The following is a 16,978-nucleotide window of genomic DNA, read 5'->3' on the forward strand; positions in this document are numbered from 1 at the left end:
ATAATAAACCATTTTTATCTATGAAATTATTCTATATACAGTTTTATTGTTGATGTTTTTCTTGTTAACATCTCTTTGAGATGTTGAGTGGGAAGTCATCCATTAATGAAATGAAATAAACAAATGAATGCAGCATAAAACCACTGTTTTAAAAGGCTGCTAAGGATACTGCAGTCATATTTTATAGGCCAGTTATTTTTAAACTGTGTTCTGGGGAAGTATCTAATTCCTCAGAAGCTTATTGGGGTTGCTTGGTAAGAAGACCAGTAATATCAGACAAGCTTCTTTTTGAAAAGAGCAAGCTAGGGGCACTTTCTGAATGTTGTTTTTTTTCAAAGGTAGGATTCACAAAATATACTGTACCAGGTTGTGTAATTATAGTTGCTTGGGAGGTCTTGTGCAAGAATCTGCTTCTCCAAAAGATCAATCTTTTTGCAGTAAGAAAAGTGAAGGGGAAATGAGTGAAAAGCGTGGGAGAACCCTTGATTTAACATACCATCATCTAACCTCTATACCAGGCATCCCCAACCTGCGGCCCTCCAGATGTTTTGGCCTACAACTCCCATGATCCCTAGCTAACAGGACCAGTTGTCAGGGATGATGGGAATTGTAGTCCAAAACATCTGGATGGCTGAAGGTTGGGGATGCCCGCTCCATACCAACAATTTGGACTGAATGTTCCTTAAATAGCCCATGTCGTCTACTCTCCCTGCAAACAAATCATGGAAGACCTCTAGTCCACCATTACCAACTTTTCCTTGCAGTGTGTAACTACAGGGGTGTTTACTATGTGTCACGATACACCAGCTTCCCTGGGTCCTGCGTGGCACTGGGGAGGGTGATCCAGCCACAAAAGTGTGCGCTCCTCTGCTTGCCCACGCTCCCCATTTAAGAACTTGCTGCTACTAAGTGAAAATTCATTATACAGGTAGGTAGCCGTGTTGGTCTGCCATAGTCGAAACATACACACGAAAGCTCATACCAATAACAAACTTAGTTGGCCTCTAAGGTGCTACTGGAAGGAATTTCTTTATTTTGTTTTGAAAATTCTTTGTTTCCCTGCACCCTGCCTCCCACCAAACAGCACAGAAGCTTTGTGACCTGGCTTCAAATATGGGTGGTGTATAATTGGAGACCACAAGCGTTTTAATGAAATGAAGATAAACGTTTGCTGAATTCTTTTTATAAACAAAAATGGTTCTTAGAAAGAAACAGGAAGGTTACTAATATACCAGCATTTTTTGCATGGAGCAAAACATCAGTCAAAACAAACTTAGCAATAAACACAATCTATTTCCCCTACCTTTAGTTACAACCCTATAAGGATTTGTATCCTGAGATCATACCTTGATCTATTCATCCTTTGTGTGAAATCCTTCCCTGATTTGCAAGCCAAAGCAAGTTACTGAGCAGATATAACCTCTGGCCAGGTGACTCGCAATCACCAAATTAGGGTTTTCTTGCGAATACAAAGCAGTATATTATGATACCAGACAATGCATTTCTTTCACACTATGTATTTAAGCTTAGTTCACATAGGAAAAGAGTAAGGCTCTATAGGGCTGGACAGCACCCCAAAGGAATGTGTACCCGGGACCTTTCTCCATCCTTATAATATTCTCGAATGGCCACAGCCTTCTAGACCAGGGGTCAGCAAACTTTTTCAGCATGGGGCTGGTCCACTTTCGCTCAGACCTTGTGGGGTCCAGACTATATTTGGGGGGGGGACCGAATTTCTGTGCCCCACAAATAACCCAGAGATGCATTTTAAATAAAAGGACACATTCTACTCATGTAAAAACATGCTGATTCCTGGACCGTCTGCGGGCTGGATTTAGAAGGCGATTGGGCTGGATCCGGCCCCCGGGCCTTAGTTTGCCTACCCATGTTCTAGACAGGCACTTAACATGGAATGTGTTTCCTGACAATCTATTGGTATTGGTATTCATCTAAATTTTACTAAGATAAGACCTATTGAAATCAATAGGCCTAACTTGGTAGTCAAGTTCTTTCATTTCAATGGATCTATTATTAGTAAAAATCTATAAAGCAGAACACCGTTGTTATAAGCCAGTGGTTTTCAACTAGTGTGCCGTGACACCCTGGGCCTTGAATGATTGTCAGGGGTGCCATGGGCAACACTGGCCTCTGTTCCTCTTTCCTTCCTTCCCTCCTGCCTCCCAAAGGCTTGCACAGCTGTTTGTTGCAGCAGCCGTGGCTACAACATCACCACGCAAATGGTACCTCTGGGGCTGGCTGAGGGGGGGGGGTTCCCAGGCCCCTGTAGGGTAGTTTGAGGTGGCACCTTTCTTTGGGATGGGGGGGGGGCAGCTCAGAGACCAGGGGTGGCAGCTGCGGCTGCCCAGAGGACTCTCAAGGAGAGAGCAGAGAAGTGGAGGCTGCGGGAATACTCCACAAGGCAAGATGTTCGAAAAAGGGTGAGAGGCTGCCAGCTCTGTAGGCAAGGGGTGAGATAACTGGGCTCCTGAGACCCACAGGGGTGCCGCAGAAAGAATGTAGTTGGCCAAGGGAGCCGTGGACCGAAAAAGGTTGAAAACCTCTGGCATAAGCAGTTAAATTTCGATAGTTTGTGTTCTGTTGACTTTGGCCAACTGCTACCCTACCCCAAGGTGAGAAGGTTTAGCCTGCTGGATATCACAGTTGCTAGGGAGCAATAGTGGGAAAGGGCCACAGCCCTTCAACCATGCTTTTGGGCTTAAAGGTTGTGTTTTCATCTTACTTTATATTACACTGATTTTGCATAGGCTGCCAAACGTAGCTGTTTCTAAAAATGCTGGCCATAATCAATCAAAATAAAAGTAATATTACTTACTACATATTACTGGTACCACTCAATATGAAAGGGTTCTCCCTGCTGTAAATGTTGCAGAATGTGTTCCAGGCTGACAGGAAGAAGGATTATGAATGCTGGGCATTTCATTTGTCATCAGCACCCAGGGCAGTTAACCCCCTCATAAGAAGAAAAACTTAGTTCAAGACTCTCCCAAGCCATTTCCGGCTTAATGAAATTTCACACAGAAATGGATATAACATCTTTTTTCCTTTTCTTTTTTTCAGTGTCCAGAGTATTACTCTTTTTTTTCCTGCTTTGACAGCCTGCCTTCTGCATTTAAGAAAAGGTTCTATAGAATATTTAACAGCAGAACAAGGCAGCTGCTTCAAACATGTGCCACTATATGCTCCTTTCTTATCTCATCAAAGGCTTTTCATTCCTCTCCTCTGGAAGCTACTGAGACCTCAGAAGATTTGGGATTTGAGGAGCTTGTCTGAAAAACAAACACAAACCAAACAACCCCCCTGTGACTTACTGTTTTATTTTACCAAAGAGGGCTTTTTCTTTTATTCTTTTTTGCCCTTTCTTCCTTTAGGTGCTCTGCAAAATTCATTTCCCTGACCAGCTCCCCTCCCTCTGCAGGGGGTGAGGGTGGGGAGAGGCAGGAGATTAAACGTCACCACAACTTGCCAGGCCTCCTGAGCCAGATTCACAATGAAAAGGAAATAAAGAGCCTACGTTATTTCAAATTCTTCCTTTAATCTTATTTTCTGTACAGCTATCTCCCTATCCAATTACTTGTCTTACAAGTGACATCACAATATTAAATTTCTGAGAGCTAAAGCGCTTTGAAAAAAATTAATATAACCTACATTTAAGCAGACATGGTTTAGACAAGATTTTATTTACTCTCGCTGGTGCCTGGCAGTATCAAAGTCACTGATGTGGTATCAGTGGCTTCATGCTTAAATGAAGGCTCTTCAAATATGCACACAATTTAGCTGTTGTAAGGCAGCATTGTAAAAGAAAAGAATCCTAACTTGCTGTTAAACTTGCATGCATTGAAGTTGAAAGGCTGAATGAAGTACATTGCTGCTGAACATTCTGGGGAATGGTTCTGATGTAACAACAAACCATGGTTAGACATTACATGTATAAGTCTTAAGCTTGCGCACACTCCACTTCGTCTGCCCTCTAGCAATCCCCTCCCTCCCTTTGTTTTGAATCTAGCCACAATTGGTCATTTAATCTATCTGGCAAACTGGTTTGCACCGGCCCTGTAAACCAAGGTTTGATCACGGTTTGTGAACAATATTTTGCCAGCTCAGATGATATGGTAAATTGTGGTCTCCCTCAAACTAGGAAAGGAAAGAAGAGGGCAACTGGCACACATGAAGGAGAGGCAGCCTGGCCAGGCTGATCTGCATAGCACCAAAATATGGTTTGGCATTATACCTGTACCATCACATTGTGGGGAAAGTGTGTGCTTTTTATAGATGATGGATGACCACATTCATTCCAGGCAGCCTCAAGCACTACCTCCTTTTATTTTAGAAATTAAGCACTGCCTTTGTGAAGCTGGGAAAACGGAGATGAAAGCAATGCTGGCAAAGTCTGCAAGGATGAAGACTGCTTTCTTGCTGCCCTGAAATGTCAAGAAATTGCCTTCCCAGGAGCAGCTGAAGTCAGAATGCTGCATTGCATTATGACTTTTCTGTAATGGAGTGGCTGCTGGCAACTAACCCCTGACGAATGCCTCGCCCCGTCAGTTCCTTGGAGTCAGAAGCCATTCTATACTGTTGCCATTCACGCTGAACCTTTAAAGGTCATCCTTCCATGGGGGATGCTGGCTGGTCTCATCCTCATTCAAAAAGCTGCTCTGCCTTGTCATGTGATTGCTCTGAAGAGTTGCAAGGGTCTGCTTATTCTTGTTCACAGTTGCTGGAGAAAAGCACTGTTTTATTATGGGTTGGCCTTGTGCATTTCACACTACAGTGGCTACTCTACAAGGCTGCCTGTTATTTTAATTCCCAGGAGCTAGTAAGACAGAACTGTAACCAGTACTGGCTTAAAAAAAAAAAATCTGCAGCTAAGGCGACCTCTCCAACTGTGTGAACTAGTGGGAGAAAGCTTACTGAATTGTAAAAACAAAACAACAAACCCCAGTAATAAAAAGTCCAAGTCCAGAGATATCAGTAGTTCAATTAGTGAGCCAACATGCACTGCATTATAATTCCTTAGTTACCCTAGGCAGATGGATGTGGCTGTCAGAGTGGATAAGGGCGTTGGCTGAGGGTGGGAGTGACAGGTATAAGGAGGGGTGGAGCAATGAGTCCTGTTGGGCTGTCACCTGGCAGGCAAGCTGGCAAGGGTGCAGGGTGGATTGCCAAGGAGAGGGACTGGGCCAAAAGGGCTGAGTGGCTTGGGCTACTGGCCTACGCAGCACCCCAATTGGCTCAGGTGTGCCTGAGTGTGTCGGGGAAGGAGTCTTCCCCTTTCCTTGTATGGATACATGGGTAGGCAAACTAAGGCCCGGGGGCCAGATCCGGTCCAATTGCCTTCTAAATCCGGCCTGCGGATGGTCCAGGAATCAGTGCGTTTTCACATGAGTAGAATGTGTCCTTTTATTTAAAATGCATCTCTGGGTTATTTGTGGGGCCTGCCTGGTGTTTTTATATGAGTAGAATGTGTGCTTTTATTTATAATGCATCTCCGGGTTATTTGTAGTGCATAGGAATTCATTCATTCCCCCCCAAAAATATATAGACCACCCCCCCTCAAGGTCTGAGGGATCGTGGACCGGCCCCCTGCTGTCCCCTGGTTAAAACAAGGAGCCTCCGTCATGTGATACACAATATTCCTGTCTGCAGCAACTGTGCTCTGGGACCCATTGGGTCTGGATGTGTCCAACTGCTGTGGCTAAGTAGTTAGGGAATAACTCTGTGGAGTTTGCAGTGTAGGCTTGAATCCTAGGAGCATCCTTTCTTTTGTCCCTGACAATAACATTTTCCCCAGGTATGCAAAAGGTAAGTGGGCACATGTTGGCTGCTGCCCTTGGTGGCATTTGAACTCCTTTTGCCCATTTCCTAATTCTGTGCTCTGTGGAGTGGGCACACTCTAGTACTGTGTCTGTAGTGATGCTGGGAGTGTGCCCTAATCATCATACGTTCATAGGTTTGCTGCTGTGGCTACAAGAAATGTGGGTATAATTGCCTGCACATTCCCTGACTGGCAAGCTTTGTCAGTGTCCCTAGGGAAGCTGCTGGTGTGCGTGCCATTTTTCTGCCATTTTGTTATCCTGTTTTAAAATATCCCCACCCGAGGCTGAGCATCGTTTCCACTGGTATCTACAGCAGCATATCTCCAGACTGGTATTAAGTAAATATAAGTATGCCTTAGCCCGTTAACTCATTTGGAGTATGTGCAGTGCTAAGCAGAGTGACATTTGGTTTTGCTAATAGCTTTCTTCATTACAGGGACATTAAGAGAAAAAGGGATACACTAACCAAACACAAAGTCAATTAAGAATCTAAATTGATATTTGCTTTTATATAAAGCCAGACAGCCATCCAACCAAGCTAAGGGAATCTCCCATTATATTTCAAAAGGCCACTTGCATTTTAGTCAAGTCCTCTAGCACTTCACTCCTACCCTCCTCGAAGCATTTACACAATAATCTTGTTTCTCCACCCCACTGGGCTTGCTTTAAAAATACTGAGCGCCAGGGCCCGTTGTCTAATTTGCCTCTCCTTGCTAATGAAAAATAAGTTAATATGCAGCTTCTTGAAAAGGATGAGACGAAGAAACACTGACACATTACTTAGAAGTAATAGGACATAATTACAGCTAGTTGCATCCTGTGCAGAGGGAAACAATTCATTTCTGACTTAATAAAATGAGAAGTCAAAGATTTATACGTCATCCATTTATTTATTTATATACCCATAATCAGGCTACATTATGGTGCATGCTTAATCAGCTGCAGCAACCTAAGGGATGCTAGGCCAGCAAAACAGTATTAATGCAATAAATTGCATCTTATAAAGTGTCATTCATTTAAAAAAAGCAGCAGCAGGCAAGCAGCAGTGCTGACATCAGAAACTGTGCACAGCTGAGCCAAAAGAGGGGAAGTGAAAAGGAACAAGTAAGACAAACATCTGAAAGAACCAATAACCGCTCCAGCATAATGGTGTTTTTTTATTCCTAAGAAAAGCCCCATTTCATTTCAGCAAAGAAAGAGATGTTCCATCTTCAAAACGCCCAACATAAATGATAGATGAACTCATGTTAAGTACTACTGTGGGAAACACAGGGAATATAAGTCCACATATTCAAAGACCTACCAAACCCTCCACTCCGAACTGCTGGGTTTTTCCATCACTGGTAAAGCAATTGTGCTCAGTAAGCAAAGTTCAGCGACCTCTCAGAGGAAAAACAGGCACCTTTGAGGAAAGGAAGTCTCAAGGGCCTGAGGGACATGAGACAACAGGAAAGGAACTTCATTCTCCAAAATAAAAGGTGTAGCGGCAGTAGATAGCATTGCATGATAACAAATGGCCTTCTAAGGGACATTTGACACATTAGACCACAGCAAACTTGGATTTTCACTGACAACAGGGCACAGCTAACAGTAAGCAGCACCCCTTAATTAGAAACATTTTTAGTTATATCAAATGTACCCATCAGTGCAAGGCTTTCCAGTTGTGCAATGGAATCCACCCCCCTCCCCAATCTTCTCCCCCTGTGCACCTGCTAAATCAGTTCTGGGTGTTTCCCTAACCCTCTGGAGAACATTTTGAGGGAAATGAGAGGGGACGTTCTGTTGTACAAGCAGAAATCCTTGCACTGATGGAACAGGTTAGTTGGAGACTACCCTTCTTTTTGCTGAATCATTCATAGTGCTCCTTCTTTGCATTATGCTTTCACTTTCATACTCCTCACTTTGCTGGAAACCTTTTCTGCGCTTGTTGGGTTTCTAACAACCAGCTTGCCTCTCTGCATAAGCTCCATGTGTACATATCCTCCATCTCTTCTGTTCTTCACAGCCAGCTACAATAATAGCTCAGCTTGAGGACCTTAGCAAAGCGGAGTTCTTTGTATTCCGAGGGGAAACATAAGCTGTTTGATATTTATTACCAAAGCTCCAGCTGAGGAGGTGCAGCCCGATCAGTGTGGGCCATTCTGCTTTATGTCAGATGAACATGGATATGTTGAATTTTCTCTGCAAGGGTTTGGGTTTTATTGGAAATTATTAGGCTTTTATTACAATGTTCCAGAATATATATTTTTTTCCCTCCAGGAACCTTAAAAGGTCATTTGAAATGGAGAGCCTTTGTTGCAAGAAGAAGCTAATGTTCTAGTGAAGGCTAGTTCTAATAAGCCTTATTAAATAAGGGCTCTGGCTTGGTGAAGAAGAGCCTGCCTAATGAATAACCTGTAGCTGAAACACCCAGAAGCAGGCATCCTCTTATTTTGAATAGTTTTCATGCTTTAGAACAGAAGTGGCTACTCTGTGGCCATCCAGATGTTATTCAATTTATCTAGTTACTCACGGCAGGAAATTCACAAACAATGAAACATCTAAAACATGTCAACACCTTAAAAAACTTGTTGCTGAATTACAACCTTCATCAGCTGCAGATTGCATGGCCAATGGGCAGGGATTGTGGAAATTATAGTTTCTTCCAGAGGGTTACAGTTTAGCCACCACTTGTTTAGAAATATATCTACTTTTAATGCCCAGGTTGATACAGTTGAAGCCACACTTTTCAGAGTGTTCAGTGGATGGTGTTCTGTAGCCACCTTCCTATTACTGCTTCATTGATTCCTTTTGTTTCTTAAATGCAGTTCAATATTTTCTCCTCTGAGTAATAGAACGATTCTTTGCTTAGTTCATTACAGATACTAGAGAAGTGCCTGTCATTTCCCCAGATAAGTGCATCTCCCAGGGTGTGGGAGAACAGCAGGCTACCCAAAACATTGATTTCATAAACTCAAGACTTTTATTTTAGTTTCTTCACTGAATGAAGTACTTAGTGATGTACAAAACAAAGTAATTCATGCCAATTCACCCAACTACGGTATATAAGCATATCTAAACTCCAAACTTGTATATTGGTTTTATACCACTTTCACCATCGTGGCTTCCCCCAAAGAATCCTGGGGACTGTAGTTTGACACAGGTTTTGAAAATTATGTAAGAGATCTCTAGGCTTCTGCCTTGCAGAACTACAATTCCCAAGATTCCAGAGGAAACGGCTGTTAGACAAATTTAAATCTCTAGTCTGGACACACTCAAAAGGCACTTCCAGACCCATCATGGTTTGGGAGATGGGATTGAAAAAACATACTGGCAAGTTGGGTTGCACAATTAAAGTGGCTATGGCACTTTTGCCCAGCAATTGCCCAACAAACCCTCTTGCAAAAATATCACATTTGTTATAGAAAGTGACGAGGGAAAGCAGTGCAATAAAAATTGCTAAATGCAGCATCATATTTCCTCTTGAAACAAATCATTGTTGTTATTCAGTCGTTCAGTCGTGTCCGACTCTTCGTGACCCCATAGACCAGAGCACGCCAGGCACGCCTATCCTCCACTGCCTCCCGCAGTTTGGCCAAACTCATACCAGTCGCTTCGAGAACACTGTCCAACCATCTCATCCTCTGTCGTCCCCTTCTCCTTGTGCCCTCCATCTTTCCCAACATCAGGGTCTTTTCCAGGGAGTCTTCTCTTCTCATGAGGTGGCCAAAGTACTGGAGCCTCAACTTCAGGATCTGCCCTTCCAGTGAAAAAAATCATAATGAATCCTAAATAAACAGAGGACATTGAATAACCTTCCTGGATAATTTGTGCAAACAAATCAAAATTATTGCTCAATAAAGAGATTGTCTGGAAGTGAGGACAATCACATGCTAAGTATAGCTATTAGGGGCTTTGTTGTATGATGGAAGAGTTAAGAAGACACCAGTCAGATATACAGAAAATGACTCTCAAACAAGAACAGAACAGCAACAGGAAGCTTCTGACTCCACCCAGATACAATTAAGTCCAGTACCACCTTGTAGCTAATCCATGTAAATGGACTTCTGTGTACAAAAGGGCATAGTCATCTGTGGCCTATGTGCTGATCATGTGATTTGAGCTTGAACTATACTGGTGCAGCAGTTAGGAATATGTGTCAACCTGATTGAATTTGTGTAATCCTGTTGTATTGCACTTTTAAGTTTAGAAAAGGGAAAGGAGGAGCCTGGAGTTCATATGCTCGGTGATTGTTCTTTTTGTTTTGTTCTTTTTTGGTGTTCTGGTTTCTATTTTGCACATGTAATAAGTGATGGAGGTGCAGACCACCTCCCCCCCCCCCCGTGGAACAACCCAGAATGAGTGTGTATGCAGTATTATCTTGTAAGTTATTTTAAATGCCAAACAGTTTGGCTCAGGGCTTTCCCATGATCTTAAATTATTTGCCCCAGTGATTTTGTGGACTGTGCTTCTTGCTGTGTATTGATTCAAGGGTTATCACATCTGTATTACTATTGTCTGTGTTCACATTAGGGGAAAGTAACTGCCTTCCTGTTCCAGAAGGAACAGCTACTATTGGTTCATTAAAGTTGCTGCATTTGGATCCTCAGTCTTATTGGTTTCCATCCAAAGGCAGCTTTGTGATTGCTTGAGATTGTTCCCTCCAAAATGTATCCTTTCTAGCCAGTCTCCTGTCCCTATAAATGTAGCTTCCTTCTCCTCAGTTCCCCAGTCTTGTTTGCCTGAATAAGGAGTGTTACATGAAGAAGCTGTCTCCTGCCTGCTATGTTAGAGAGCTGAAATCACTTGCTGAAATCATTATCCCCTTCTACAACACTTCTGTAAACTGGAACTTTAAAAAGAGCTTGCCAGACACAGGTGTCTTCCAGAATGTTGACCTGCACAGAGACTTCTATGACCTGAAGTGATACCAGGAGAAAAAGTGTTTTTTGGGTATTACAAGTATAGCTGAATCCTGTATTGCTACCCAGACAGTGGACTGGTTCATGTTGAACTTCACATTAAACCAAATGTGAAATCATGCGAAAGGCTGGACTGGATGAATCCCAAACCGGAATTAAGATTGCCGGAAGAAATATCATATTTTGACTATGACAGACCAACATGGCTACCTACCGGTACCTTTAACCACTTATCTTCTGTTTTCTTTGACAACCAGACCTTCAGAATGAACCTTAACCTTGCATTCCTATAGCTTCCCACATCTTGAGGAATCTCAAAGAGGGCACAGCCTGTAGTCTAAACATCCTAACCATTTGTGCCCTTCAGCTATGCAAACAGTATGTAGAAAGAGATAGACCAGAAATTTAGCAGTTCAGAGGTTCACAGAGTATAGAAATACAGGAATAAAAGAATCAAACCATTCATTGACACATAGCTTATATAGAGAGAATAAATACATTTACTAAAAGATATATAATTCTACTAAGTTTCTACAGCAAAATTTTAAAATATTGTTAAGCAAGTTTAAAATGATTTACTTACAGATTCTGTTTCAGACATGCACTGTTCCATGCAGCAGCAAGTATAAGTTCCAAACACATGCTGTAAACTCAGGAGCAAGCTTACACATGTCCTTCATGATGGAGAGAGGGAGACGGGGCTTGACCTAATTGAGTCTATCTAGCAATACAGCTCCATGGTCCTTAACCCCTTCATGCACTAACTAGCAGTTGTGTACAGTTATGTTTGACTGCAATCTTCCACAACTTTATCATCTGAATCAGGCCAATCTAAGCAAAAGGAGTGTCTGTAAGGTTGTTCTCACCACTGATAGAAACCATAAAGTGTCTATGTGTGTGAAAGAGGGTGTGCAAAACAAAAGCTCTGTACACATGATCTGTGTATTTTAAATTTTCCTAACGCTGCAAGGCAAACTACTAGGTACTTACGTAGATAATTATCCTGCTGTGTTTTGCTTGAAACTCTATTTTGGTGTTTATTCTTAGGTGCTAGTTCATTTAGGAATCCACAGTGAGACCGTTTCTCTTTTCACCCCACCCCTACAAGAAGATCTCCAAAGATTACTTGAGTGGATGTGCTGAAGTAAAGAAAAGCACCTTCCCATCTATATATAGAAATATCTGCTCTACTCTTGGCATTCTTGACTAATTACACAGAATACGTTCCAAGATGCATAATGTAAATAAATAAGGTAGCCTGGAAAGGTCTAATTCAATACTAAAATACTAAATCTGCCTACCTGCTCATGCTACCAATTGTCATTGTTATGTCCTATTGGGGGAGAAGAATGCGTTGTTTTGCCATCCAAATGAAGTGCTAGAGCTGGTTGCTGATAATTTGGGGTCTATCACATTAGCAGCAGCAAAAAGAGGATGTAATTAATGAGGTGGAAACCAGCAGGAACAGACGTTAAAAGGGGTTGGGGTTGTGATAAAGAACACCCACAGCTCTAGACCTTGTGCTACTGTTCCATTTCCTTTTTAAATAAATGCATTGCAAAATAGGTAAGGGATAAAATTCTATAGTAGCGTGGGAAATGCAGGCTGATTAAAGCAAGGCTGGCGGCGTCATGCGGAGCCGCCATAAAATGTGAGGTGATGAGACATGGCCTCCCACTTTAACTATCTGGAAGAATCCTGCGTGTGTTCCAGGATTGCTCCACATCAGCACAGAATTTAGTGCTAGGAACAGAGGTCAACCTTCTAAGGGCTTCTTCCAGACTGTGACTATTTTTGGGTGGAGTTCAATCGCATTCCAGCAAATTCAGGTTGTGCCATTATAGTTGGGAGGTCTTGCACAAAAAACTCACTTCCCCAAAAGAACAGAGTTTTCGCAAAATGGAAAGTAATGGGAAGATGCACTGGGAAGTGTGGAATAACACTTGCTATGATGAGTCATCTAATCTCCCTGCAAACAAATCAGAATGAGCAGGTTGTCTTGAACTTCCTTCAGTGTTTCAGATTTCAAACAGTAGGGGATGGAGACAAATTCCTAGCATACATAAGGCTTGAAAATATGTTGTTAAAATCTAGAGCAGACAAGAGGGAGTAGAGCTTGTTGCAGTGCTGTGCATCAGTATCTGCTTCTCCCAATTGTTACCAGAAAGGAGAATCATTTAAGCAAAATAAGATTTGAGTACACATTCCCAACTTAAAATGCAGCTAGGGCTTTCTTTTTATCACTTTGGATCAAAGCTGGCTTGGGGAAAAACACATCAAAATGCAGTATTTCATAAGAAATAACAGGATAGAAAGAGGATAGATATAGATTGTGGCTACTGTCCTTTGTACACCACTTCTCAAACCAGTGCTGGATGCACAATAAATGGGAACGTGTACACAGCCTAAGTGAATAAATGTAGATTTCCTTTATGTGCATGGAATCTTGGTTATTTCCTTGGAACATGACTTATTTTTATTCTATTTCTTTAAAGATCACCTCTGTTTCAGGGTTCCCAAGCATGAGAGGAAAAATTGGTACAATTTATTGTATGCAAGGGAGTTCCTGGCTATCGTTGCATGAAGACGAAAGCTGAGACTGAATAATAATTTGTGCTACAGGATGTTTAAGCAGACTTATTTCTCTTTATTGGTGTATCTGCATGGGCTGTCTAGATCTTGTGAGATCATAGAATCTTAGAGTTTGAAGGGACCCAAGGGTCATCTAGTCCTGACACAGGCTTTCCTCTAGAACTGAGAGAGAGAGAGAGAGAGAGAGAGAGAGAGAGAGAGAGAGAGAGAGAGAGCCCAGCAAACTCAAGGACTTGTAGTTTGAGAAAGAGAAGAGAGGAATGGATGGGGATAGGGAGCTTTGTCACAGGTCCATGAAAAAATAGGCAAGAAGAAATTTTGTTATGCCCCTGTAAGGACAACTCATGCAAAATGTTTCTGTCACTATAATGAATTGAAAATCTTGATAATCACAACTAAACATCTGGAGTGCATTGCATTTGATTATGGGATCAAGGATGACCATATGTCGATTTTTCAGCATGACTTTAAATTTTGTTAGAAAGATGGAAGAGAGAAGTCTTTTTTGGTGTGAATATGTAGTAGTAGTACCTACAGGATACTAGACACTGCACATATAGAAACATTTTTGAAATTCAGGATGAGACCTCTGAAATGTCGGCCTTTGAGATCTTGCAGCAATTACTGTAGGAACACACAGTGACAGGGCTGGTGGTGCTGTCAGCCTGTCACCTGCTCCTTTGTGTTAATTCATTAGATCATCACTATGTGCAGCTGTTTATAACAACAGCCTCTAGATCTCTTGCTTGAAGGCTTCTTTTTTCCTAAGCTGCGAAATATTTTATGTACTCCATTCACCAAAAGGTATTTCTGTACTAAGCTTCTCCTCCTCTTTCTTCTTTAATAACTTCAAGAGGTCAAACGACACTCAGATTCCCAGTCACATCTAAGATTTTGCGGTGGAAATTGCCCGGACCCTCATCTACTACCACACAATGGAAACTAGAAATTTAATAGCTCCAGGCAGTTCTGAGCCAAGGTCTTGTTGCTTCAACATACACAAGATTCGGCTGCCAGCATCAGCGACTGAGCAGCTGGAGGGATGCTCTTTTCCTCAGCATGACATTGATAAATGACCTGCAGGAATGCTTAACTAGGTTTAGAGTATTTGTCTTGTGATCTGGACTTTATGCACAGCAATTCTGCATGGATTCTAGCAAGCAACATTAAATATGTACTATTTATTTATTTATTTATTTATTTATCCCACCCCCCGCCTTTTCCCCAATGAGATTCAAGGCAGCTTGCAGATAAAAACCAGATTCGCTAAAACATAGCAAAAAAAAACAAAACCCTATCATTAAAAACAATTAAACTTTAATAGAATTAAAACTATATACATATATAGGTAAGGGAAAGATACATATACATATATAAAATCTATTTAAAACATACAAATAATTTCCATAAAACAGCACAGCACTAGCTCTTTAATTAAAAGCATTTGATTCCCAAAAGCCTGTTGGAACCTGCCTGCGGAAGGACAAGGAGGGAGCCAGGGTAGCTTCTCCAGGGAGGGAGTCGCAGAATCTGGGAGCAGCCACCAATAAGGCCCCCCTGCATCCCCACTAACTGTGCCTGTGAGGGTGGTGGGACTGAGACAAGGGCCTCCCCGAAGATCTCAAAACCTGGGCAAGTTCATACAGGGGAATACGATCTTTCATATAGATTGGACCTAAGCCATGGAGGGGTTTATAGGTCATAACCAGCACTTTGAATTGTGCCCAGAAACAGACCAGTAGCCACTACCAGTGGCTATCTTCTAATAAGGGAGTAATATGCTCCCTATAACGAGCCCCAGTCAGCAATTTGGCTGCAGCTCTTTGAGCCAGTTGAAGTTTCTGAGCATTTTTCAAAGTTAGCTCCGCATAGAACACATTACAGTAATCCAAGCAGGATATAACTAAGGCATGTATCACTGTGGCATGCATGTGTGTGAACACATACAATAAGGAAGCTTTATTGTATCCAACTTAGATACTACAGTGGACATGGGGCTAACCCCAAATTAAAATTTGCAGCAGAGGCCTTGCAAAATCATAAGATTTGCTTTGTTGAATGCTGAGAATTCTAGATCAGTTCTGTTTTTATAATAATATGCCACCAGTCTCTAAAGCCATATCAGTTCTTCCCCTTCCCTGAAGTAAACACCATGTCCTTAGGGTGCTTCTTGCTGGCCAGGTACAAAGAAGTATTCAACATCTGTTGTCTTCACTGCTTTCACTCCAATGACAACAGTGCTGCTGTTCAACTCCCACACAATCAAGGTGTTGGCAGTACAGGGCTCACTGCTGGAAAGCCATTCCTCAGGACAAGCAAATGTTGATTCCCGTGTGTTTGAAACTCTTAGAGAACCGTTCCTCCTCACCCCCAGGTAGATGAACTCCAGACTGGTCCAATTGTCCTCCCAGTTCTGTGCAGTTTTCAGGAGAGAGTGAATGAGAGTGTTTTGAATATACATATATTGTCCCTTGTACGAGTAGGGAAATGTGTGGGCTCATATTGTTTCCTGTCCTCCTATATATGGCTCACTGATTTTCTCTACAATATGACTGCATGCATTCTGCCTACAGTATTTGTGCATTTGAGGAATAGTCATGTGAAACGTAGGCCTTTCAAATGAGGTAATCAGTTGCTAGGGGAGACACACACTACTCCACAACAACTTGTCAAGGGGATGGAGGCAGCGTGTTTTTCTCCAGCTGTTGCAGTGTTGATTGATGCTGTTGGGAGCCAGTGCAATTCCTTCCTCCTGCTGTCCCTTCAGCTCACTTGTCACATGTCATGGTCTGTTTCCTCTTTCCCTCTTCTGCTGCTTCTGTCTTCCAACCTAGAATGAGTCCTGCCTGTTGAAGTGCAAGCCTTTGTGTTTTCACTAACTGCACAAACACTCAAAGCCCCTTTCCCACCACCTTTGATTTAGGGCAGCTTTACAAAGAGACCCACTTGGTCAGAGTTGTGGGGGAGGGGCAGGTTACAGGCTGGGGTGTTGTTGTTTTTTAAAGAAGGCATTAGCAGTCCAGGATTTGAATGATGGCCTATGTCAACAGATGCTATTGATGCCCTGGGACACAGATTCTTAAGTACAAGTTCATATGACTGTTCTAAAATATATCTTCAAAAGGATTGCATCAGAAATTCTTTTGGCATTAGAGCTGCTTCAATGCAGATGAATGTTCCCAGTGTATCCCACATAATGGATAGCATGTGTGCAAAGCTTTTCATATCTTTCTCTCTCTGGGATAAAAAAAGGAGAAGAAGATACAACATAAAAGAATTACCCTTTTATTTATGCTCTGCAAAATCTGCATCAGCACTATTGCTATAGGCTCCTCTGCACAGACAAATGTATTCTTTTCCCGAGAAGGGAATGACTCGAATCTTTTCTTGACTGGAACAATTTACCTTTTGTGCAATTTGGAAATGGCTGCAAGGAGGACATCAGTTAAAATGGTCAAATTATGATGTTCTGCTTTCCTGAAGCCTTTCGTAAGGTACTTCTCCAGCCCAGGTATTGGCGAGGGGCTGAGAGCAGCAGGAAGGAGAACAGAGGAATCGTGGTTTCCAGCTGAATGAGCAGATACAGTGAATGAATGTAAGAGCCTTGGTGTAACAGACTAAAGTCCCATATGGTCCAGCATTCTGTTCAAA

Source organism: Lacerta agilis, chromosome 6, assembly GCF_009819535.1.
Source record: "Lacerta agilis isolate rLacAgi1 chromosome 6, rLacAgi1.pri, whole genome shotgun sequence".
NCBI classification, from domain to species: domain Eukaryota; kingdom Metazoa; phylum Chordata; class Lepidosauria; order Squamata; family Lacertidae; genus Lacerta; species Lacerta agilis.